Raw genomic sequence first — 25,296 nt, forward strand, 5'->3', positions numbered from 1 at the left:
TCTCCACTCCAGCACTGCCTGAGGCAGAGGAGAGCCGAAATCCTCTCGCGGGTTTTGTTTTAAGCCACTGATGAAATTCAGAAAGTTGGAAGCTGCATGCAGCCAGGGACCAAGGCAGAAAATTGCATCGCTCATCTCCTTCTGCAGACGGGAAAAATGGTCCCGAGCCGGCAGCAGGGCAGTGCCCCCCACCCGCTGCAGTGCCAGCAGCACCGACCAGTCTTCTTCGTGTACAAATTTACACAACATGTACGAATATGCCACACAAGATGTAATAAATACATGAGAAACAATGCACAGCATAAAACATGTACCATATGCCATATAATACTGAAATATTCCTGCAATAATGCAGGAATATAGGAATGTGTGCGACATCACGAGACACTGTGCCTTGTAGGTAAAGCTCATATTACAAGCTATTAGTTAGGCTGTTCAGTGATCTTTACATCATTCATAGTCAATTAACCCTTGGGACTAAATTATCCCACCCTACTGCTGCCTCTGGTTTTATCTACATAATCTTTCAGCCCCAATACATCAGCTGTCTCTGGGGCTGAGGCACGAGAAAATGCTGTGTCCTGTCCCTAATTTATATATGTGTGTATGTACTCACAACGTATATTGACTATTTCTTTGTAAAGATGCATTGTGTGTGTATGTAAGTCACTATATATGCATACAGATAGGATTTCTCCGTAAAACTGTAAAATTTTGAGGTTGGGAAGGGTTTTTTATTATCGATGTGCATGATTTTGAAATAAATCCAAAAACCCAGGAAAGAAAGAAAGGAAAATCGTTCTGGAGGGGAGCTGCAGCCGAGCCCAAGGAAAGCCAGCTTGCTGGCTGCACTTCTGGGCTATGAATTTTGCCCATTCTAGGACTGGGCAAAAAGCTGGAGGCTTCATTCTGCAGTTTCTTTAGTGACCCAGTGCACAAGGAGGAGGAGAAATCTATGGGAGCTAAGCCAGAGAAGAGAAGAGCTAGCGTGTCTTTTTGTATGTTGCTAAAGTGACTGTGATCTGAAGCCAGGGATGCACATTACAGTTGTCCTTAGGAGCTCAGTTTTCTCTGCTGTAGCTGTTCCAGGCTGTAGAAAGGAAACATCTCTTAACAAACATAATGGGCTGCTGCTTTAGAGAACTGTATTTTCCCCTGGTCTCTGATACCTCTTCCTATATGGTATTGGAGAAATCACTTAAAGTTTTCAAGAGAGTGGTAGTGGTAAGGGCATATGGGTCTGCATGTGCGTGTCTGTAAGTCACAGACAAACACCCACACGGATCCCGCAGCTGTCAATAGGAAACACATGCACATCCCCAGCAAATCACTTTATGTTTTGGGGAGGATATCTATGTATAAGATACAGAAAAAAAAATATAGAGTATGGGTAGACAGCGACACAGCAACTGATCACAGCTTTAAAAAAATAATAATTTGAGAAGTCAGTAAGGGTGATATTTTTCAAAGGGTAATCTATGCAAATTGACAGAAAAAAATATTCAAGTTAATGGAGTATCAAGCAGTAAAAAAATGTGGAGTGGGGTTTATTCTCTGCATTAGTTACACGCTATAATCTTCCGATTTCAAACTCTGTAATTATTTGGTCACTAAAGAGCTCTGTTTATTGCTTGGCCATGGCTTAAAGGTTACATTACAATCTCTGATGCTGGCAGCTTGTAGTTCTCTTCTGATCACTGGTAATAGTGTGTACTTAAAAAAATAATCCACCATTTCTTCTATTTTTTAAATCAACCATTTCTTCTATTTATTTATTTTTTTCTTTTCTGCCTTCTCTAAATTTAAAAACAGATTTCCAGCTTTTGTGGTTAGTTTGTACCAAAAGTGACTCATACTCATCAGACTGGACCTATTAATTTACTTGAATCGTTGTTTTTGAAAGGAAAGAAAAAAGTTTCTTTAAAGTACCATCAAGCATGTTGTTATTTTTTTTTTCCCCTCTCTCGTGAAATGAGGAATATTTATTTCCCCTTGTGAACCCTGTGCAAAATAATCAAAAACAAACTGGTGGGGGAGAGGGAAGGGAACCAGATGGTTTGCCAACCTTTGAATCAGGCTTGTACCTCTTAAAAGGAGGGTTTGCAATGGGCTTTGTGCAGCACCTTGCTGTAGGTTCACAAACTTTTCAAGTTACTTTCTGCCATGTAGTTATCCCCCAGGGGGCTACAGTTCAGCTACATGCTGTAAAGTATTCAATGCTTATCTGTCTGATGGGCTCAGGAATAAGGAGTTTGTAATAAAAACACTTGTTACATTACTACTTTCCAGTCATTTAAGGACTTGAAAAGTAGGATCATTTATCCTCTAAACTGTTGTCATCTAAGTGTTTGGAGACCTCCTATTTGCCAAGTGTAGTCCATGGTCTCTGCTCTGAAGTGATTTCTATCTGCTTCTGCTTTCTAGCACGATATAGTGGAGAAACCCTGCTGCCTTGGGCTTGAGCTTGCTAGGGAAAAATGCGCACGACTATTCTGTATTCATTTTGGCACTAGAAGCATGGTCCTTCAGGCCCTGTGTCATGGCTCTATCCAACAACATTCATCACTGCTATGGGCCAGTGAATACCACAAAAATGTCCTCAGGGACTGTGCCTTTTCCTAGGGCAGTGCCTCTTCCCCCAGCTGGAGTTTGGCTCCTGTCTCTCTCCAGTCCTAGAAGTGCTGCTGAGCCTTATCTGGCATCGAGGTGCCACCAGCCAATCCCATAGGCAGCTGCTAATTCCAGTGAAATGCCCTGTACCTCCACCCTGGCTGCTTAATCCCAGTCTCTACAGGTTTATTCCGTAAACCACAGCTAAGGAGTGTGGCCAGATAAAGCAGCAGCTACTCACACAGCTGTTAGCTGAGCAGAGCCACGGGGAAACCAATAATGTGTTCATGAGGTCTGGACTTTGGGGTTTTGCTGATGGGAAGTGGGTTTTATTTCTGCATCTGGAACACGGCTTCCCTCAACCTTTTCTTCCTCTGCAGGTATCTCCCCTCCCAGAAGTGCAGTCAGCCAATGCGTGGTCCCAGCACCAGCAGTCCCTTGGTCTGCCTCAGTGTTCCTCGTAACAAACTGCAAAGGGTGAGTGTGCATCCTGGATCGGGGCATCCCTGGCTTAAAACCTTCCCAAGTTTCCAGCAGAGTCACAACAAAGCATCCCACTGACTGCAGCAAAAGGATGGGACTGGTTCCCGAGAGACTCAGGGATCCTGCATTGCACCGGGGGTTCTGGGCGGGATTTGAATCAATTGCTGGAATTAGAAAGCTGCCTGGAGTGAGCTGATTTTGCTCCCACCCCATCCCAATTTTAGATTTTCATCTACAATTTATAATCACAATCTATTTGACAAGCTGGGGTTCTGAATTCAAGCTCTGCTGCCAAAGAGCCATGGATGGAAATAACCAAATAACTGTATGTACCTCCTGCACAACGTAGCGTGCAAACAGAGCACAAACACCCCAAATCTGTTGTTCTGTCTTTGATTTTGATTGACTTAGAAGAACCGTTAAGAATAATAATGAGAAGCTGATGACATCGTGGCCTGAGGAATGCACCACTGCTAGAGAACAGATGGTGCAAAGACATTTTTTTGGAAACTTTTTTTAAATGAACTTGGCACCTGGGCCTTTCTTAGGATAAATGCTCTAACTTGGAGCAACCACAGCACTTGGCGGTTGGGATCCATTGAAAACCAGCGATTTTGCTACAGAGGAATGCATTTCTAGGAAGATACAGAACATTTTGTGGGATTCAGATTTCTTTCTGTGTGATAAGTACTATTTCTTCTTTCAGGCTTGAGAGTGTTCATCTCTTTACCTGCATTATAATTGGAAGGAAATTAACAGGATTCATTTTTGCAGCTCTAAAACTGATGTGATTCCAGGAACCAATTGACCAGGCTTTAAAGTAAATAAGTAATTATGAAGATAAGAGATCATTAGTTTGACTTTCTGTTCTCTATTTTATCAGCTTTTATCTTTTTACTTCACAGTCCTGCAAGCATTTTCAAGAGGAAGTTAAATCAATCTGTAGTAAACTTAATCCTGTCAATACTTCAATGGTTCTTCTTGATCTCAGTTCATTAGCTAATTATAAATAGTCATAGCCTCTTAGATGATTTTAGGCTGAAACAGCCTACAATCATCTAACAGCCTATTATCATTGTGTTGAACACGACTAGCTATGCTAGACAAAAATATCTCATGAAGAAAAACATTTGACCTTGGTCTGAAGACTTTCAACGATGGAGTCTACCCTATCCTTTGATCGATGACTCCATGTTAAAAAAAATCTATGCTTTATCGCTTATTCAAATTTGTCTGGCATTTACTTCCAGGCATCAAATCTCGGTAGGCAGTTCTCAGCTACATTAAAGACCCGCTCTGTACCTGGTATTTTCTTTTTCCAGTTGTACTTGGACATCCCAGTGAACCAGTGAAGTCACCTCTTAATCTTCTTTGTGATAGATTAATGAGATTGAGCTGCGTAAAACTGTTAGGAGAAGGCTTTTTTTTTTTTTTTTTTTTTTTTTACAGCCCTCAAATCATATGGATTTCCATACGACTTGACATCAGTGGAGATTTATGCTAGTTTGGAATTTGGTTGTATATTTCAATTACTGTGAACATTTTGTGGCCTGGGGTGGAACGCGCCTAAGAGCATGACAGATTATTTGTAACATGCGTATCTGTTAAACTTGGTTTAGCAAACAAATAGGGTAAAATTCAGCTGCATGCAGACGATCAGTAGAAAACCGTTGTCCCATTAAACTCCTTTTTCATGGGTTTACGTTCATCTTAAGTGCAATTGAGGCCGTGGGAGCAAAGATAAACATCAGCCCTTGAGACAGATGCTTAACTTACGCACCTCATTTTTCATGGCCTTGGTGGAGTTGTGCTGATTTACCCCAGCTGAAGACCTTGGCCCATGGTAAACAGCACAAGCAGATAAAATGGAGTCTAACCATTAGATATGGAGTCAATATGGCAAGGGGGCATAGTTATACTAGAGCAATGCTGCAGAAACTTCACAGAATCCTAGTTGCTGTTGGGTTTCTGGGGGGGAATCTGGCCTGTTATTTTGGTCATTACCTCTAGTAGGTAGATTTCCCCTTAAAATTGACACAAAGACAGAGATAAGTGAAATTGAAATGTTCAGCTGATGGAAGTTGCTTGGATCATATCCAAATACTCTCCTTTGGTTAGAGGAGCAATCCAGCAAGGCTCTGAGCAGCCGTGAGACTCAGTGTTGCGTGTCAGTGCCCTTTTGCAGTCTTGGTTTTCCATGCATGTGCATTTTCACACAAATGTTTGGGTACCTATATGTGCATGTAGGCTTCTATAAGTAAATGCAGCACAAATCATACCCATTTATGTTCAAATATGCATTGTAAATGTGTATTAAATACAGGAATGTGTGCAATTATTTTACACAGAGGGCTAGATAAGACTGATGCTATAGATAGGAATGTGCGTGTGTATAAAGCTGATGTCTGGTTGTGTATGCCAGCACGATCAAGAGAATGTGAATAGAAGTGTGTGTGTTTATGTATGTATATGTGTAACTGGCATGGGGAAAGACCACTGGGAAATAAATGATACGAAACGTCTGTACATTCCAGAGAAATGTTCGGATCTTTGAGGTTAAGGGATATGCTCTAGTCACAAAAATAAACACACTGGTGTAGCATGCCACTGATATGTGGATAAGCTCACTAAGGACGGGTAAAGTTTCAGTTTTCACCTCCATCTGATGGTAAGCAAGCTGCTTCCCTCGCTGCCTTTTTTGACAGTTCAAAGTAAAATGACATTTAAAATAAGAGGTTAAAGAGCAAAGGAAAACAGAGTTTTTCTGCTTGAACTGGGGGAAATTTGATAAACTAGTCTTCCAGAGATGCCAGTGATTTCAAAAGGCTCCATTTCCTTTTGATAAGACTCTGAGAGAGTAATTCAGAGTGGGATCTGTTAGCCAGATCTCTTAGCTGCTAAAATGTCAGATCAGAGGTTCAACTGTTTCCCAAAATTAATGGTTAGATATTGCGATATATAGCTGATTTTGTCAAGCCCTTTACAAGATCTTTGCACCACTACTTCCATCCTGCCTTTAATATTGCACTTGATTTGCAAGAATCGTCAGAGATTGTTAATTATGGAAGACTTGAAGAGGGGCTCATGCTTTAAAGATTAGCCTTCTTTTTCCAACCATTTGTGTTCTAACAGAAAATATTATCTCCCCTTGCAAACATTGCCTTGCTTGTACTCCTAGACCATGATGGCTGCACCAAGAATCTGATGGGAACAACATTAAGCGTAGAAACACCCTGTAAAGGGTGGAAGTTCTGACCTTTCCCCATTGACTGCACTGGAGGTTCAGCTCCTAGATAACTGCCCACCATTTATCAAGTTTTTGTTGATACATGTGGTTAATCAGTGGTAGCGAGATGCTATAATCCTGTTGAGATACAAGAAATCTGTTTTATCAGTGGCTATAATCACAATAACAGGAACTATAGATTGTTAAATATAATGTCAAATATGTAACAGTGAGCTCAGTGTGAGCAGAGCTTACATTTCCAGATCAGCAGAGGCCAAACTCTGCTCACTGTTCAGCTGCATCATGGCTTAAAAACTGCCTTTCCAGATAGCTTAAAAACCTGTCAGCACCTGGGAAAAGATTATAGTCCTAGTTAAGTCACAAAGCCAAGTTTTAAAGCTGAATCAAAACAATTTGAACTCTTTTCCTTGACCATGAGAAGTTTCAGCCAGGGCTTGGAGGCTATCTCTCTGTTTTGATTTGGTGGCCATCTACTTACTTTGAAACCTGGAGATAAAGATCCTCTTTTAGTGTTAACTGCAACTCCATGGTGCTTGGGGAAAGTGGAGGCAGAATTAAGACCCAGTAGAATTTCCTGTATTGTTGGTAGGAATTACCGGGTATATATGAATTCCTCCGTGATATTCCAACATTCAGTGAGTGGATGCCAAAAGATGTCTAATACATAAATTTTTGGACATAACTTTTCACACACAGGAGCATTAGGACTGTAGACCTCCCTGCATAGTCAGTCTTATGGGGAATCACAGTGAAAGAACCCTCATTCATTGATCTTCTTTTGGTCTCTAGAAAAAAGAGGATAGCAGTGGGAATTTGAACAGAATACGATTAAGTTAATGTTTTTCTGGTTCAGCTGCCTGAACCTTCTCTGTAGTTTTGGGAAAGGAGGAAAACTGAGCTTTCTCCTGCTGTGAGGCTGACTGAGTGCAAGTCACTGTTTGGTCAGGGTAAAAAGGAGCGGCAGGTTACATTACCATATGCTTTTGTGCACTTTCCCCAGGATCAGAGGGTGATAATGGGGTTGTCAGAACACCAGTGAGTTGCTCTGAGTGACAGATCAGTTATGGTATGGCTGAAAGGCCACAAGAACCGAACCTTTGACTGGGGTGGTCTGTCTCACTCCACTGGGAGGCAGTGGAAGAGCAGATACACCGATCCTTCTCCTGTCAGGAACCTTTGGGTGCTCCAAAAGTGGCTGAAAACCTTAACTAATCTGAATGTGTGTGAAAAGGAGGAGGTTACAGCCAGGGCACCCAAAATACTCTCAGGGAAGTGTTAACCGAACTCATAGATACAAACCCAACACACTGAAAAAATAAATTAATATCTTTATTCATTCATAATATCTTTAACTAATATGACCTGCCAAATTGTTAATATGACTGTGCTGATTTACATCAGCTGAGAATTTGTATGGACAGTGTGGAGTAAGAGATACTCAGGCTACATAAACATGTACCCTATAGATGTGCATGTGTATGAATAGTATAGGGAGATGGAGGACTGAAATGGGTGTCTAGTTAGACAAAAATGCATAAATTCATCTTTCAGAAACTGACTGTAATGTGACATACTCAGGATTCCTGTTATGAGTGCGGTGCACAGCAAACCCCTGATTTCCATTCAGGTTTCTGCAATCACTGCTATCTTAACTCCAAGCCTTGTTAAATCAACCTCGGCTGAACTGTGGTACAATGTTACAGTGCAGATCCTGCTGCTCCCCTGTGGGAAGCTAACTTGGACTCAGGAGCCACCATTTAACCTTGGAGTCTCTGAATCAACAAGGCAGTTTCTGCAGAGACACCTGGCAGCATGCGCATTTTATGCTTTAACATGGCTGGTAAATCCTGGGTGGTTAAGTAAACTTAACCTTCATTTATGAAACTTGCGAACCAAAGGGTAAAATGTGCCTTGTGCAAGTAATTACGTAAAGGTCTTAGAGACTGGAGTTATCACTTAAAGACGCCGGGCATTGCTAATGAGTTGACTGAGAATTGATCTCTCTGTAATTTAGTTATTTATATGCAGTTCCTGTTTTCCATGCTCAGCTATAGGTCAAGCCCACTTTGAACTGCTCAGAGACCCCCAAGTTTGTCAAGCAAAGTCCCAAAGCCGTGGCACAATGATATTTTAGAAAGGTAAATATTGTCCTGAGGGGCTTTAAAAAAGAGGCAAAGCTGTTTGCTTTCTAGCTGGTTCTTTAAACCGGACAACTGCTTCCTGTTACTAAGGGGTCTCTCAGCAACGTGACTTTGCTTCTGTTAAACAGAAAAGAGCTTCAGGAAAAATGTCAGTACCACCTTCCAGGTATTTCCATATCCCAGCGAGATGGGAAGGAACAGCCTTGGGTTTCTGAATAGCAGGCTGCTTGCATTATTCTGCAAAAGATGTAGGATGGGGTATAATGGATCCTGGAAACAATATAAACACTCAGGCTGCTAAACATTACCCTCAGGGCTAGGTCTGTGCCAAATGGTTGTGAGCGATGTTCAAAAAACCTGTTGGCTCTCCTGTATACCCATGTCCGAGCATATATCACACATCATTGGTGTGTGTCAGCACCTGTCTGTAGGCTCCGGTGTGGACTTGCTGCTGAGAAGTTTGTGTGGATGGGCTCTCACCCTCACGAGGGCATCTCATGGGGAGCAATGGGTAATGCTCCACCCTGTAAAGCTATATTTTGGCTGCCTGAGCTGGCACCAGCTGGTTCTGTGCTCCCTGCCTTTCCATGAACCCTGCACAAATCCGAAGCTGGGTGCTCCTGAGGGTACACACCCGCTCTGCCCCTGTCTGCAGACTTCAGCTGTGTGCTCGTGTGCTCTTAGCAGACAGAGCAGAAGTGAATTTGAGCACACTTGGGCCCAGGTAGCCAGAATCCCCCAGGAGAACAGCTGAGTTGCGGTTTTCCAGCCCATTATAGCCAGGAAACCTGTGATGCTCATGCCTAAATGTGACTTTTGAGGAGCTGTGTTACAGACAAGCCAAGGCCAAAATGAAGCCAGCGGTGCAGGTGGACAGCCTGGAAATAAAAGGGCTGAGCATGCTTCAGGTGCTTCTTCACCTGACAAGGCAGATGTCTGTGGAGGGCTTTGTTCCTCCGCTCAGGCTGGTGCTACTGAAAATACTGGCACTTATGGGTGAGGAGCTGTTTGTAGATAGCTGAGGATGTAAGAGACTGGCTAAGGGTGCGAAATTTGCTTTGTAAACAGTGATGACTTGCAAGAACGGGGCATTGCTGTGAGCTGGCAGCTGCTGAAAACAGGGCTGAAATTACCCTCCTCTAACTCACTTTCATAGCTGCTGTGTTGTTTTATGACTCACTCGTGCAGATGAACCATTTCAAAACAGTCTTGCTTGGCTTACAGCTTCCTCTATTTTTTTTTTTCTTTCTTTCTTTCTTTCAGAATACTTTGGGCTTGTAGCCAAGTATTCTGCATAGACCATTGTCCTCTCTCGTGCCTCCTTACTCGTGGCTGAGAGACTGCAGGTCCCTGGGGCAGCTGAGTCTCCCAGCCTAGCAAGTCATGAGCTTTCTTTGGTTTTAACGTCTACAGTCTTTTTGTAAGGAGTTAAATTGGGCTCTGCCACACTCCTGTTCTCTTGGTCACCTTATTGCAATCCCATGTCTGCCAACACCCTTGGGGCAGCAGGGGAAGGGTGCTGTGAAGGTGGCACGAAGCTTGCTACCTGGGCAGGGCTCTGCTCATGACAGCAGCAGGAATCTCACACCAAGACCTCTTGTGGCTTCTGGATGCTGCCACGGAGCACCTCTGTTAATTAGCTGTCATCTTTTAGGGTGTCTTTTGCCCCAGGAGCACTTCAGGCACTTGGGATGGTCACAGACCATTTCTACCATCCTGTCTCCTCCCTAGATAGATTTGAGGGTTGACTATAGGGCATGTCAGCTTGTTCCTGCTGCTGAAAAGAGAGGGAGACTCCTGAAGGCTGGAGGAAATCCACAGGAGAACCTTACACAGGTATCTCTCTTTCTCTCCTCACCAGTCCTCGATAGCTGGGACCTCACCTAAAGTTCTGTTTCAAGGGGGCAGTCCCCAAACAGGTGGCACCATCTCTTCAAGGAAAACCTGCCCAACCTTTGAACCTTAACATACCTCTCTTCCTCTTTGCACCCAGCAGGCTCCAGAAGTCTCCCTTGCATCTCCCCTCTTCAACCCAAGCCCTGTCCTCCATCCCCAGCAGCATCCCCAGTTGCTTCAGTCGGAGCTTTGTGGGGAGGCTGCTGTGCAGGGAGGAAGGCAGCCTTCGCCATCTAGTGAGCATCGCACACCATCACCGGCAGCTGCGCCTGAAGGAAGGGCTGATCCATTTCCCCCACGAAAACCCCTTTTTTTCTCACCTCTGAAAGAACACGCTAACATGCCATGCTGAAATCTATACAGTACTCTCCTACCCACCGTCATTAACATCTTGCTGACAAGCTTGTATATACAGCAGATTGATCTTACCCAGAATTTAAGCACTTTATGTCCTGGAAAGACCACTGCTGCTAAAGATGTTTTCTCCCCTGCTCTGCTTGGGATTGCAGGCAGAGCCCTGGCATCACCCAGGGAATGGGGATGTGGATCTTTGTGACATGGTAGTTCAGCTAATAATGGAATATGAAATAAGCAGGTGGTCTGTGGCTGTATTGGGTATGGAAACAAAGATTTTTTTAAATTATTTATATATATATATATATATATATATATATATATTTTTTTTTTTTTTTTTTTTTTTTTTTTTTCTGGGATGATCACACATATATAGGGTCCAAATCCCTGTCACAGTTTAAGAAGTGTCTGATAAATGAATGCTTCTTTGGAGGGTTTCCAAAGGTTACCTGACATCTGTCGAGAGACACTAATGGGCAGGAAACAGGGCAGGAGTAGGGGGCTATTGATAGACCCGTTCCTGCCTTCCTGTCTGGTTTTCTACTGCATCTCCCCTATTTTTAGCCTGGTTTCCAAAGGAAACAGGGGGTTGCGTGATTGCTCTGCCCACATCTGTCTATCAGTCTGCCGAATCACGCAGGCAGGTTTCAGCCAGGTTTGTGCGTGGAGCAGACTTCTATCAGACTCCTTCATGTCCCCTAGAAATAAATAGCCAGGGGAGAGGGAAGGACCCCAGCTCGGTGCCCTGGCTGAAGGGAGGGTTGCTGCGTGAGCCCAGCACTTTATCAAGTCCTGGTGAAGCCACACACAAGTGGATTTCAGGAAATGGGGTTTCATAAATTCATCTGTAAAGTATTATCATGGCTAATTAGTGTACTAAATTTAATACCTAAAATGTTTGGTATGACATTGTATTATTAATTTAGCTGTGACAGCATTTTAACAGCACCAGGTTAGGGAAGAAATCTATTGTGCCAGGTACAAACGTGTAACCTGCAAATGATCCCAGCCCCTCCAAATGCTCTCCAGGCCCATTTGATGCCTGATTACCCAGATTTTGCTGTGGCAGCCAAGGAAATGATTCATGCCGGGGTCTGCACCAGCTCAGTGCCTGTGCCCTGAGGCCCTGCTCCTGGGGCAGGGTGGGCACCTTGGTGTCTCTTCAGGCACCACAAGTCCCAGCCACCACACTGGCTTATGATGCTGTCAAATTCCAGAGCTGGAAGCTATTTTAAGAGACTTATTTTAGGAAAATAGGGAGAGATTTTCTTTGTTGTTAAATCTGAGGGACATCGTGAATTAGAGCTTTGAGAAGCTCAGTTCATTGGGGGGGTGATGATGTGAGACTGATCCATCCATCTGGATCCCTGTGTCTCTGAGCCCCTTCAGAATGAGCTGTTGCAACGCAGAAGTCATATGTTGGGCTTAACCCTCCATCTGCTGTAAAACATCTTTTAAGTGTGTTGCTGTGACCCCTTCCTGCATTTATCTTGTGCATTTCAGGGATCAGGGGAGAGGTCAAGGGTTATCTTGAAGGTTAGGAGATGTGCCCACCACCAAGAGGCATTCCTGAACAGTGTCAATATTTGGTCTTACACAGAAAATATGAGCAGGAGATAAGAGGGTGCTGAGACACATCCGCTGGGAAGGGAGGTGCTGGGCATCCAGTGAGGAGGATGCGGTGGGGTCACTGGGGCAGAGGATTGCCCATAGTCCATGTCACAATGGTGGCACCACTCTGCAGCTCGCCCATGTTTCTCTTTCCAGGTCAGATGCAGGTGGAGAAGCCTCATCACGCCTTAAAGGAAGCAATAAGCAGCTCGGCCAAGGTCAAAGAACACAACCTTGTTCAAACCTAGAGTCCTGAACCTCAAACTCAAGTGCAACCCACTGCATCCCACACTACAAATGAGGAGCTCATGTATTCATCTGAAAAGTGTAGTATTTTCTGGAGTGCAGCGAGGCAGGTGGTTGCCCATGATCCCCGCAGAGCAGAGGTATGTGATGGCTTGATGCCTAGTGGGTGCTGTATTTAATAGGCTCTATGGGATGAAGGCTCAGTCCCCGTGATATGAACAATCTCATGACTGCCGTGCTGGGAGCTGGAGGAGAGCTCAGAGGCCGTAGAGCATAGCATGCCAGGGGCTCCTGCAGAAGGGAGCATTAATACAGGGTTAAAATCCTGATAAATTTTAACTCAAGGGGAAAAATATCACTTGACTCTTCCCTTACCCCCAGCAGACTCAGCCTGATGCCTGTTAAATACCTATTCTGTAATTGCAGTATATGTTGCCGACTTAAATGCCTTCTGTTATCTGATTTACATGATTGAGCCATTCATTCTTCCCTTTTCCACCTATTCCCTTGCGCTCCAGAGCACCAGTAAATAGCCTGCAAGCCTCACTGGAGGGATGGCTGCAGCCCATAGCAAAACAGCCCCGTGTCTGTAAGAGGCCTGAACGTGCTCAGTGGCCTGCAGTGAAACCTGGGCCTGAGGAGCCCAGCTCCTCCTGAAGCCAAAGTTCAACGTCATGGAAAACTTTGCTGAGGTGTGCTGACAAAGGAATCCTGTCCCCGCACCTTGGCTGTGCCTCAGGAGGCACGGAGGTCCGATGGGCAGTGGCACAGTCTCTCGCACAAAGCAGCAAGGGGGCTGGAAAGCTCCTTTTACAGTCCAAACGGATGTTTCCTCAGGCTCATAAAATACACAGTTTAAGTAGTAGCTATATTTCTGAGGCTGGTCCCACACCTGCAACAACGTTGTAAATGGCGCTGGGATATATGGCTTTAAGACTCCTTGTAAAACGCAAGATCAACACAAGATTTACACAGTTTTATGGAATTGTTTTATAAGCTATTTTGACAATGAATCCTGCTATCAAAATCACCTCTGGTGCTAATCACGGAGGAAGCATTTAGCAGGAACCAACAAAGATTAGTTTAAACCCCTTTCCTACCGAGCTGGGGGCTGTGCAGTGCATCTCCCAAAGCCTGGGGCATGGCTCACACAGCAGCACGTATGGGGCAGTGGGAACGGACTTCAAATTGGGGGTGGACACATTTTTGGGTGCCTCTCCGTGCTCTGGTGGGGATGAGGACTGAACAAAGACTTCAGGAAGTGAAGCCAGAGCTCCCCTGCCTCCCATCCTCCCCAGACAGGGATGGAGCTGGGCCTCCAGCAGGTCCTAACAGCCCCAGGGGACACACCTGGGGCATGGCAAACCAGTGGTGGGACCTGAGCACTGCACCCCCCAGCACCCAGCCCTCTGTGGTCCTTCTTGCCCACCGCTGGGTTGTACACGAGAGGAAGGACTGCAGTGAGAGGATGAACCAGCTTGAAAGCCCAAATCAGCACTGTTGCCTTGCATGGCCACAGACTTTGCCCCATGCCAAGTGTTGGACATGCCAAGGGGACATTTGTGGGTCAGGCTGGCCAGATGTCCCTGGGAAGGAAGCCACGAGCAGTGAGGCTATCATTACACAGCTGCCACAAGCCACAGCACAACCAGAGCCTCACCACTCCCAGCCGAGGGGTTAGCGCATCTCCCGGCTGCTCCGGGCAGTTCTCAGATTCCTTCCTCTGAGACACTCACCAGGAGGAAGGCTCGGAGGAATCGCCTCCTCCTCCTCCTGTTTGAACGTGGCTCCCAAGGGTTCCCCGGGTGGCTCTGAGTCCTGAGCATGAGGACGGTGAGCAGCTGCTGCCTTTCTGGCTTCTCCCAGTCTCAGGATTTTGCAGCCATCCCTCACCGAGCTGTTTCTCTCCTACATACACGGAAGTCCCAGCTAAATAAACAGGAACATAATATGTGCCTGTCTCCAATTTTTTCATTATCTGAAGACACCTGGAGAGAATGGCGGGGTGCTGAATTATGTGCACGGTGTGTGGTTTAGCATCCTCTGCTCTCTTTGGCCCACTGTCACCAGTTACACTCAGGCCTTTCTTGTCCCCTCTGCACACAAGCACTGTTGGATGCACAAAATAACTTCTTTGCAGTACGGGATATGGCCACGAGATGTCTCTTCAAGCCGTCCGTGACTCCAGCCCGGTGAACTGGGCCCACGCTGGCTCGCAAGCTCTGCAGAAGCTCCTGGGGCCAAAATCTGGCACCAGCCCTGGTGAGCATCCCCTGCTGTAGTAAAGGGGATTGGAGAGCAAAGCTGCATCTGCAAGCAGAGGTGGCACCTTTTATCTAGACCTGCAGGTATAGGTGGGAAAGGATAAAAAACACCAACCCAAACAGATAGCTTTTCAAACACTCAAGAGCTTTCTCACTCCAAAAATACAAGCAACTGCCTTCAGACTAAATCTCAGCTGAGAACAATCACTCTGAGTCTATCTTGGTTTTGTCAGGTGTTCAGTCTGGGGAAAAAAATGCTGATTGATACCTGCAGAGAAGAGGTATCGACAGTAGCAAGGAGGGAAGTGGTAAGATTGTTGGTCAAAGAGAGAGAGAAAGAAACAGGAAAGGAGGGATGGATGGCTACTGGCTGTGAGGTAATGAAGAGTTTACTGCTGGTTTTAGGGAAATATAACTGCCATAAAAACTAATGAGTCCATGAGCACTAATATATGGCAAATTGGGGAATTTAAACTTGTCTTTTAATGGTATATTTTAGGATCCTCTTGCGGGTCTGAACCAGGAATCTAGAGGTGGTGTGATTATTTTGTGGAAAATGTCCTTCAATTGGCAACTGAGTGCATCAGATGGATGGTAATACCATGTAATGTTCAAATAATAGTTTCCAGCAGATTATCCTGAACATCATAAATTGGCAACAGCTTCTCAGCACAAAATTGACCCTGATCAAAAGCTTGCCTATTGTTCTGGACATTAGCAAATGACCATTTTCCAGCAGAGAAAGCGCTGGAGGTGATGCCAGGAAAAAATACTCATCATCCCCGTCTTTAGCTGGTTACCATCCCAACTCAGGACCAGAACCATTTCTGCAAATAAGTGGCAAAATGTTTGCTTGATCTGATAGCTGGAGCCTTTGTCGGGGGCTCACAATGTGTGGAAAAAAAAAAAAGAGAGAGAGAAGAAAAGCTCGGGCTGCAATGCAGCTGGAATGAATGCTCTCCTTGCCTGCCGATCAGAGCAGATTACAGTTCACCTGCTGTGAACTAATCTCTCAGGGAGAGGGTCAGTTGTTTGGATAGTGTTGCTAATGGAAGGCAAAACCTTTCTGCACGCTCCCTCCTTCAGCGCTTGGTCTGTTTAGGAGATGAGTCAGTCCCGGGTTATTCATCAACTTGGTTAGGAGCAATCCGCCCAAGTTCACAAGCACCTCTGAAGCGCTGCACAATTACAGGAAATTATAGCTTGGAGCTGATGTTAAAACACAGCCATCTTCTCACTTTTCTGACAGCAATGTCAGCAAGGCCTGCATTATTTCATTGCATTGGAGAAGATACGTGGGAAGAATTAATTCCTCACCTTGAGGGTCTCAGCCCCTCTGATGCTGAGGGATACCTTCCTGGGAAGGGGATGAGGCAGTGCTGTGGGGATCCTTCCCGATGACTGCACCAGGTCCTTGGCTTGCTGCAGGAGGCCAAATCAGAGCTGTGCCATGGCAGAAATCCTTTGCAGACTGCCTTGCCCATGGGGGTTCAGTGGGACATGTCTCAGCAGCAGGACTCAGCCCCACACCAGCAGACAGGATGGGGACAGTTCCCCTGTGGGTCTGCTGCACATCCATCCCCTTCCTCCAGGTCCCTCATCCTAGCCCTGAGCTCTTCACCCCAGAGGACAGCATGGGCTCGTACGCTGCTCATCTCATCCACAAAGACTCCCTGTGTCAGGGCAGGAGGCACTCTCCACACCCCATCAGTTTCCCCGATACATCTCCAAGCCATACTCCGAACTCTCCATAAGGACCAGATCCTCACATCCACCTTTGCTTTGATCTGTTGGAGATCCAGCAGTGGGATCTGCCCCATAGGTTTGTTGCTTTTTAGGAAGAATTCTCTGAGGGTAACGTCTGCTCGTGGGGGAGTATCATTTTGTCAGACTCATATTTATATGTCACTTGCACACACACGGGGTTTTGGAGCAAAGTCAATAAATGCACACGAATGTCAGAGACTTGAATTTTTGTCTCAGAGACAGACCTGCTTAGGGAGTGATTTATTACCTCACTTTAACACACATAGTCCAAAGCAAATGGTAATTTAAAGTCTGCTGTGTGTTCTTTGTAACTGCGTAGTAGATGGTTTGTACTACCATATTTTAGTGAGAGGTGTTTGGAAATGGAGTAATTGTTCAATGATGACTTGTAGGAAATAGTTAAAATGACAAAAATGCTGAAAAGTAAAAAAAAAAAAAAAAATTCCTACTGTTATTTTCAGCTTCATTTCATTTCATTTCATTTCATTTCATTTCACTATTTTATTTTATTGTATTTATTTTTATTTTAGTTTAGTTATTTTAGTTTTTAGTGCTGGACTCCACAACACCCGTATTAGTATAGCTTCTTGAGTGATTTTCCATTATTACGTCCACTCATCCACTCACTTTTAACTGCCCAGCTTTTAACGTTCAAGGTGCCCATCTACAGCAGCCTCCACCCATGTTAGCCTCACAGTCACAGCCAGGCTCAAAAATCACATCTCCAGATGCTTTTACCATGTCTCTGTGCACTCTGACCTACAGAAACTTGCAGGCATTTATTTGTGGACCTGTTTTGTTGGACAAGGTATAGTTCTAGAAGAACAAACCTTTCCCCAACAAAACCAACCTGTCAGTGGAATTTTGGTGATGTTGTTATTATATTTTCTGTCCAAATGACCAAAAATGTATTTTCAATTCAAAATCCTTTCAATGGGAAATTTATGACCATGGGTAATAATAGTTCTGTTATGGATGAATGGAAAATGAATGTTTTGTTTTTATGCAGTAACTGAGGGAGATCTGCATTTTGTTGCCTTCTGTTTAATGGAGCTTTTACTTCTTGGGACACACAGCTACAGTGAAAAACAAATGTTTGGCCATCAGAGTCCCTTGGCCTTATGGTTAAGAAGAAGTGTTTTAGTGCTTGCAAGATGATCATCAATTTTATCTCCTGTAATTCCTCTCTCCTCATCTATAAAGCATGTTTCGATAATTTGCTTTTGACTGAATAGCTTAATTTTGCCTGTAGATCTGTTCTCCTGGGAGTACAAGAAAACATCTTCTGTAAATCTTTGCTATGATGAGAGACAATTGCAAATTTTTTTCATTAATATTATTAGTTACTTTTGTAATAGTGTAAGCCATGAATGAGGTACTGATCAACCATACAGAGATCTGAAAGCAAAAAAGAGATAAAAAGAATGGAGGAGTCAGCGTTATGTTTCTCTATAACAGGGAAATGAAGGCACAAAAGTCCCAGGTCCTGCACTGTCTGTGATACAGTTGGAAATCTGGAATAAAACATATTATCTTTGCAAAGCTGGTGGTTAAAAGACAGCATGTTCTTTTTCTCTTCAGTGTGACCAGATGTTTAATTTTCACTTTTGTGCCATCCCTTTTTTTACCCTTCAAAATGCTTGCCATTCTTCAGGTTGTCACAGAGATACAATGATGTTAAAATACCAGAACAAGCAGCGTTTGCTCTCCCTCTCTCTGATTGCACTGTTTTCAGGGAAAATGTAGTCATTGCAGTAGTGTAATATTATTTTTTAGTTGAAGTATCACTGTCCCCGGAGTCACACTTTCAAGCCTGAAGCTGTTTGCTACTGTGGGTGCTCTGTCAGCACCTTTATGCTAATAACAAGTTAACCACGCTGAGATCCCCAACCCACAAATTCAGGATGAGACTGATCCTGCCAGCCGTGAGCCCAGCAGATGTCTCTGAGGTGGCTTCAGTGGGGCTTGGGACCAAAATCACTGGAGCACAATGCAGAATTAAGGGCTGCTGTACTAGTCAGCAACAATTATTACTGCAGTAAAACTAGACAAATCTTCAAACAACACTAAACTCTGAATTTCTCAGCAGCAACCAGAATCTCTGATTTCTGTAACTGTCTGTAGATGGCACTATGGCAGTAGGAGTCTCACAAGGAGAAATGTGACGGGAACAGGCCAGGCGTGGGGAGGCTGCTGGCTCCTGCCCTCTGCTATGGTTTTCCTGGGCTGGGAGGGAAAGAAATTACACTATTTTTTGCGTGCTACACAGTCAACCAAAACAAGTCAACTTTTTTTTTTCTTTTCTTTTTTTCTTTTTTTTTCTTTTTTTTTTTTTTTTTTTTTCTCTGGTGTTAAAACTAGCTTTGTGATCTGGAGGAGATTCGTTTCTTAGAGCATCTCAAGGTGCGGGTGGTGCCCTGCTTCAGAGGTGGCAGTAGGGCACAGACAGATCTATTTCAGCTCCATCATTCTTTACAAAATTTTCAGAGATTTTTCCCCACAGGCAACGATGCTTTTTTGTATACCTCCCACCTCACACCAGGTTTCCAGGTGTTGTTCTTCTGCTAGTATCAAGTGCTTTTCTGTGGCTTTCCCACTTAAACCATCAGGAGTGTGGAGTCATCGCTGAAGCTTGAACTCCCTCACATTAAAAATTGGCTTTGTTACGGTCCCTGGTGGAAAAAAAATATTCTTCTTCAAGACAAAAAGACTGGTGGCAAATCATGCTAACGACGTATTTAAAACCTAAGAGAGACAATACTTAAAAAGCTAACAATAAGAGGATGACAGAGCAAGAGGGAGTGTACAAACAGGAGGGTGATGTTGCATTTTCAGTTTATGTATTGTTTTAGGAAATTGCAGCATTGTTATGGCATCTATCAGAATACCACTTGTGCTCTTGCCAGAGCAATGTTAATGTTCTACAAGTTCAAGCTAGCTTCAATGTCCTGCTTTTCAAATGCTGTTTGATTTTCAGTAGTTAGGCTCAAGGGATATTTTCTCCCAAAACAATGAATTATTTCACTTGTTTCCTATTTTTTTTAATTATTATTATTTTAGAGGAATCTTAATTTATGGCTGTTAACATCAATGCTGGATGAAGCAATAAGCTGAAGCACATGCCCATCTTTGGTCAGAAGAGTCTCCTAGGACTGGTGAAGCAAGGAGCAGGAACATTTCGTTATAGGGACCAATAATGGAAGATAGGAACCCAGTGAGCCTCCAGGACTTTTCTTTCCACAAAGTTCTTGATTTTAGGTTCAAGAAGGTATTTTCCTTCCGTAGTGAAGCATGCAATCTTGCAGCTTCCCTTTTCAGATGCATTACTTGAATGCCTGGAGGAGAAGGCAATTCTCCATCCCTCATCTCAGTGGTGTTGCACCTGCGATGGTTGCCCCATCCGAGGGGCGATGCTTCTGCTGCAGTGAGTGGGGAGAGCTGGGAAACAGTGCCTGCCTTTCAGCAAAACGTGAGGAGACACGAACCGTGTGTCGTGCAGAAATTAATTGTGCCTTCCTGCTGATGGTCTTCTGCCTGCACACCATGAGCATGCAGCAGGTTCAGGCCACAAGATATTATAATAATGATAATAATAATTGTTGTTGTTATTAAATAAGTGCAATGCTATAAGGCAACCTGTTTTTCACTTCCACTGAGCAGTTCCTACCTAGGATATAAGCAGAATGGTTTGGTGATCAATACATTAGGGGGCCTTTCCATTAAGTGATAAGTGAAACCAAAGGAGGAAATTATGCTTTGTGCTAAAAATCCATTTAGCTATTAGATCACAGTATCACAAGCATAAAAGGAGGGTTATTTTAGCTTTCAGCTGGCCAGAAAATGCCAGTTGGAAAACAACAGGAGGCTCCCTTTCACAATGTAAGAGCCCTTTCTTCCCTGGATGAAGGGAGCGTTTCTGACTGTGGCCTCCTGCTGTTGTATGTGTTTCATTTTTCTCTCTGGACTAAAACACTCCTGTAAAAAAGGTGGAAACCAAATCTAATTGCATAGAGATAAATGAAGACTTTCACTGTATAGGTGCAGCATTTATATGGAATAAATTTGGAGTGCTTATTTTGTTGCTTTTGCTGTAACTTAAAGCAATTTAATTTCAACAGCTATGCCCCATCCTTACACAGAGCATGCATTTTATAGGGAAATTAATATCACACCAATCCCTGATAGCCAAAAAGACAAATAATATGCCACAGGTTATGATGCAGATCACATATGAGTCTGACCTCCAGTCCTAGTGCTAGACCTGAGCAGGTGGGGATGCGGACACTGACAGACACTGTCTGAGAGCTGCAGCAGGTCCCTCTATTACAGTGCAAGTGAAAAACAGGAGATGTACAGGCTAAAGGCTCTCTGTGGGGCAGCACGCTGGAGATTCAAGCTCACCAGGGCTGGTCATCCATGTGCTTTGCTGTCCCCATCGGCTTCATCCCTACCAAAGACCCACGCTGCCCGGCAGCCCCTCTCCTGCACACACCCTTGGCCACTTGCACCCAAAGCGGCCCAATTCCCTCGTGCTGGAATTAGGCTTGAGGAACACTGTGGTTTTGGACTGGAGAATCACTCATTTTCTCTGACTTTGCAAAGGACAGCTTGGGGTGGCTCTTTGCACAGTCTCTGGCTCTGGAGTTAGCATGAATTCCTTGCCCAGCCACTCTGATCTCTGAGGCCAGGGTGCACTTAAGTGAGAATATTTAGCCTACAGGACAGCAACTCCACGGTGCAATCCTTAATCTAAAAGCAGAGCGATTTAACTGCAGACTAATTAAGTATCTTTTGGAGCTGCAATACCTGACAACAGTGCAAGACTTCCAAGCAAACCCTTTTAGTGATGTTGAAACATTTCCCAGCACATTTTTGAAATTGCTCCTTCCTGAGGGCTGCTGGTTGCGTGAGGATTTCTTCACTTGCTCACCTCCTAACGGAGCACTGGATGCCTGGCTCGTGAGTCTGCCCCTAAAAACCTGAGGCTGCTCAGTGCCAGGAGGATTTCAACAGGTGTCGAGATGACTCACAGATCAGTCTTCTCTCAAGCTCCCTTAGTCATTACTATTTCCTAACACAAAGATATTAATTACACAGTAGGTATTCAGTACATAATGGCACCACCAGTTCATGGTTTAGACCACAACTTTATACTCAGCAGATTGTGCTGTCTGTTTTATTGTCCCCAGTGTCCCTGGGTTGGAGGAAGGGGCCACCTGTTGCTGCCTAGGGAGCTGCTCTACAAGGTAGGAGGGAAGTGGCAGATCCCATGCACCTACCCTCATGTGCCAGAGATGCCTCCAGCCCCCTGACCTCAGGAGAGGAGGGATGATCTTCAAGGAGAGACCTTTAATTCAGAGGGCTGTTTGAAAGAGGGTGCTTCCAGTCATCATTCTCAGGAAATTGACACAGAAAAGCTTGTGGTCCAGAAAACTGGTGATGTAGCCCCACAGGATTTATTATTATTATTATTATTATTATTATTATTATTATTATTATTATTATTATTATTATTATTATTATTATTATTATTATTTTGGCTTGTGTGTTTGCTTTTGACAAAATCCCTCCTTCCTCCTTGCATATATCAGTAAGAAAATAATCAAGTTTTACAGAAAGACTTTCCCATCTTTTATTTTGTGGGGGGCTAAGAGGGGGGCAGAATTTCAGGTGCAGATCCAGTGACACAGAGCATCTGTGGGACCTGCTGCAGCAACACTGTCTGAACAAGACAGGCATCCTCAGAGTGTTGTAAGATTTCCAGACCTCCAGGCCCAGCCTGACTGATTTTTTCACTCTCTCAGGCTTCCCCAGCTGGCATCAGAAAGAAACATGTTTTCACAGGGCAGCAGACAAATAGCATGAAACAGGTTTGAGATGAGCCTGGTCATGCTTCCACTCCACCTGCCCTGAAGAGGTCTAAACTACATTGGCTTTGCAAAACACCCAGCTTTTTAAAGGCATCTTTTACTAATGAGTTCATTCACCCCACTAGAAACTGCTCTGCTGAGCTGGGCACTACCTTTTATCTGTGCTCAGAGCCCACCAGCAAAGCACACAATCACTCCCAAAGCAAACACATTCCAGCCAGGCTACCAGCAGATGAAACAGCAGACCCTGATGGCATGGATGAGGTTATTGCTTGAGAAAGGACCTCAGGATCGGACCCCTAAGGAGTGAAAGCTGAGCAGACGACAGGGCTGACGGGATGCTGTGTGTACTCTGCAATTCCACTGTGTCCACTACCTGCTACACGGCCAGCTTACATCTTGCTCTTGCTTTTTTTATGAAATGATCTATATGTTGCCAGCTCAGAAATATATTTATTAGTATTTTTTTAAGTTTAAAAGCAGTTATGTCATAGCCGAAACAGCTGTTCAGGAACCAGCCAGGCAAGAGGCCTCTGTGCTGCGTCTTCAGTGCTGAGCTGTCTCGGTGGGGTTTGTGTGTGCATGTCCCAGCGGAGAGGAGATGCAGGGGGAAGCACGGCCAGCCAAAATGCTGCTTCAGGGAATGTCTGTGGATGCCACGTCCCCAGCATGTCGGTGTCTGAAAGCCGGGGGTGTTGCCCAGTGGAACGCAGAGACAGAGCAGAGCTGGACATGAGCTGCCCTTGTACGAGCCAGGGAGACTTTTGGTATCTGCAGAACGTGGTAGCAGCACCTGCACCTTGTAGCACCACCCAACACGATGCTCTAGGCATGACACCAACCTGGAAGAAATCATGGGTAAAGGAGAGAGCAATTTATTTAAATGAAGTTGGACATGGCACCCCTTTTCTCCTAGTGGAAGAAGACAGAGGGCTGCAAACCTCTTCATCTTCAAGCACTGAGTCTCGCTCATGATCCCTGCTTTTCAAAACAAACCAAAATCCGATGACCTCTGGCACTTGGTGTGCATGCCACAAGATGTGAATAACAGCATAAATACATTCCTGTCAGCCTGCTTATGGCCATTTCTCATAACATCTTGGAACAGCACAGGAGACCACACTGAATATGAAGTTTCCATGATTAACCAACGGTTTGCAGTGCTGTGATTATGGTTTAACCAAAGATTATTACTTTGCGCAGCCCAGCACTTCAGAAATATCATCATCAAATTATCACATTGCAGTGACATTTTGCTCCACACGGAGATGGCATTCAGGACCGTGTTTGCGAACAGAAAATTGAGTTGAGGTCTTCAGCAGTCTGAAGCATGGGAGGATTGCAACAGGTTTGATTTGGATAGAGACTATCCATTAGCAATTATTCTTAATGACTGGTCTAACAAGCTCAGAAGGAAGGAGTACTTAATGCCCTACTTTCAGAGGCCTGCACAACAGGTAAGCAACATCCGGGCCTGGCTTCAAAACTAGGGCAAACAGGGGGTCTGCTGCTGCTGGGAGAGAAGGGAGGTGCAAGTCAGTAATGGAACAACGTTAGCAACATTTTCAACTGGAGTACAAATGTCATTGTACCCCCCCATTCATTCTCATTTCAGCATTTCTGCTACTTATCAGTGAAAGATGTATTATTATTATTTTGGCACTGCAAAAATTCAAAAAACTGAAAATGGTATTGTTTCAGTTGGGATTGTAAATTTTATACAAAGCCAAGCCATGTTGCTTTTTTTTTTTTCCTTTTTTTTTTTTTTCTTCTTTTCTTTCTGAACTCAAAGTATGAAAACTCATTTCAACAAGAAGTCATTCCAAGCCAAAATTAAAAACTTCACAATTCTGTCTCATAGGGAACATCTCACATTTACCTTACATATACTATGCATGGTCATTTGCTGAATATCTCAGCACCACTCAGTGCTGCAATTCCCACCAAAATATACTGTGTGGAAGATGATGCAGGGGATCTAATTGTAGGAAACTAAGTTTTGTCTTCGTTGAGCTCCAGGTAGACCCTGCAGGGCAAATAATTTAAGTGAGGGTTATGGCCCATTCTGCACCTTGTCCACTCCCCAGCTTGCCTGGCAGATTCTGCCCTAACACAGCCTGGCCACATCAGAGAGATTTTGCATGGTCATGCCAAACACTAGAGCTGCACAAACACTGACTATTACTCAGCTGTAGTCAGGTTGGGCACTTTTTAAAAATTATTTTGAAGTTGGACATACTTTATAAGAAGCAAACTGTGAAGTACCTTTGCAGGCTTTACACATAATTTTGTTCTCAGGTCAGAAGCTGGCTGGGACAAAGCACATCAGCACCTGTTAAGCAAATGACATGGGGTAGAGATAATGGGCTAAAGTAAAAGTAATTCTGGGTGGCATCACTGAAGGACAGAAGTTTGTGTGATAAGCCTTCAGCCAGCACATGACAGGTGAACTGAATCCCACCTTGCGTGTTTTTGAAGAGATAAAATAAGGAGGCAGTGGATTACGTGCATTAGCTTTATGTTTTTTAAAATGTTTCATCTCATTTACGAAGATAAATGAGATGAGGTTGGAGATGCCCATGACACCCATGCTCCTGCAATGCTTGAGTGGAAGTTGTGACAGCAACTGGTCCCAGGTTGAAGCACTTGACTGGTATTACACAGAAAGACCACTCCAGATCTGAACTGCTGGGTCAGCCTTCTCTGAGAAAAAAAAAAAAAAAAAAGACTTTTTTTTAGAAACAACCCCTTAGGTTGTTTCTAAATGTACTCTTCTGGGCAAATTTCACATATTCTGCTTTTATGGA

At 44.2% G+C, this 25,296-nt stretch overlaps 1 long non-coding RNA gene across 3 annotated transcripts in view; it reads left to right on the plus strand.

Annotated features, from left to right (window-relative positions):
* Positions 1 to 22,152, plus strand: part of LOC113844333 (uncharacterized) — a 194,535-nt gene extending 172,383 nt beyond the window's left edge. For 2 of the 3 annotated variants that reach the window (XR_011810892.1, XR_003498841.3), the window contains 2 exons: positions 2,991 to 3,087; positions 12,499 to 15,770. This is a non-coding gene — a long non-coding RNA (uncharacterized lncRNA). Of the gene's footprint in view, positions 1 to 2,990; positions 3,088 to 12,498; positions 15,771 to 21,808 lie in introns of those variants that run through there. The other variant, XR_011810891.1, reaches the window with a different exon arrangement.
* The last annotated feature ends 3,144 nt before the right edge of the window (positions 22,153 to 25,296 follow it).

This window comes from Anas platyrhynchos, chromosome 8 (genome assembly GCF_047663525.1).
Source record: "Anas platyrhynchos isolate ZD024472 breed Pekin duck chromosome 8, IASCAAS_PekinDuck_T2T, whole genome shotgun sequence".
Classification (NCBI taxonomy): Eukaryota; Metazoa; Chordata; class Aves; order Anseriformes; family Anatidae; genus Anas; species Anas platyrhynchos.